The sequence below is a fragment of the Pteropus alecto genome, unplaced genomic scaffold, assembly GCF_000325575.1.
Source record: "Pteropus alecto unplaced genomic scaffold, ASM32557v1 scaffold177, whole genome shotgun sequence".
Classification (NCBI taxonomy): Eukaryota; Metazoa; Chordata; class Mammalia; order Chiroptera; family Pteropodidae; genus Pteropus; species Pteropus alecto.
In genome coordinates, this window is record NW_006442207.1 from 2447957 (window position 1) to 2449039 (window position 1083).

The following is a 1083-nucleotide window of genomic DNA, read 5'->3' on the forward strand; positions in this document are numbered from 1 at the left end:
AAAGAGTAGGTGGTTTAAGCTGGATACTCAAAGTCACTTAATTCCAAAGAACCGTTTATTCTGATAAAGCTGTTTTCTCTTTTTCACAGCCTGACACTCACCTGTATTCAATTGAACCAGGCACATACAACATGCAAACCCTTTAAGGAACTTACAAATGGTATATATAAGCAAAATAAATGAGCAATTATGATATGGAGAGAGAAGTGCAGAGATGGAGGAAGTCCTGGGTACAGTGGGACTGTAGTGGGTTAACCTCTAATCCTGTTTTAAGAGGTATGGGTAAAGGAGGCGAAGAAAGTCTTCCTGGAAGAAGTGATGTCTACACAGACAGGAAGTTAATCGGTGGGAGTTAAATAGTCAGGAAGACAGGGGAAAGAACATCCCAGAGAAAGGAAGAGTTTGTGCAAAGGAAGGTCCAGCAGCATCTGAGGTCGAGGCCCTTTTAGGGGACAATGCCGGAATGGAGAGTTCCAGAAGGAATGTGGTGAGAGGTGATGCTAAAGTCCTAGCTGAAACCCAGACCAAGAGAGGCCTTGCAACGCCCCCTGAGGAATGTGGATTCTATCCTGGAACCATTGGGAGGTTCCTTGATTTGTGCTTTAGAAAAATCGAAGAAGCTGCAGAGAGAAAAGGGTCTGGCGGAGCCCCGCTGGGAGCAGGGAGACCAGTTAAGAAGTGTCGGATATGGGCAGTCCTCACTTTCTCGTGTCATCTCTCTTGAGAAGTCTGAGTAGGAGCAGCACAGAACTTAAGACAGTGGAAAAAGAGGCATAGATGGGTACTTTCCAAGTGAGCCCACAGAAAGGGGTCATTTTGGACCTGGACGTCTCTGCCTTATGTGATCAGAATGACATCAGTGAAAGTAATAACGGACAGGATGCCAGTCTCAAGTAAACAATATTCCTAAGCTCAAATGCCACATAATCTGTAGCAAAAAATCCACAGACATTTGTGGTTCTCCAGACCAACTCTAAATTTTGGATTTTGATCACTTTATCTAAAAGTTTCATTGGAAAAATGAACATGATGCCAAAGAAAGAAATGTATTGCTTCACCAATAGATTTTATTAGCAATAAGAT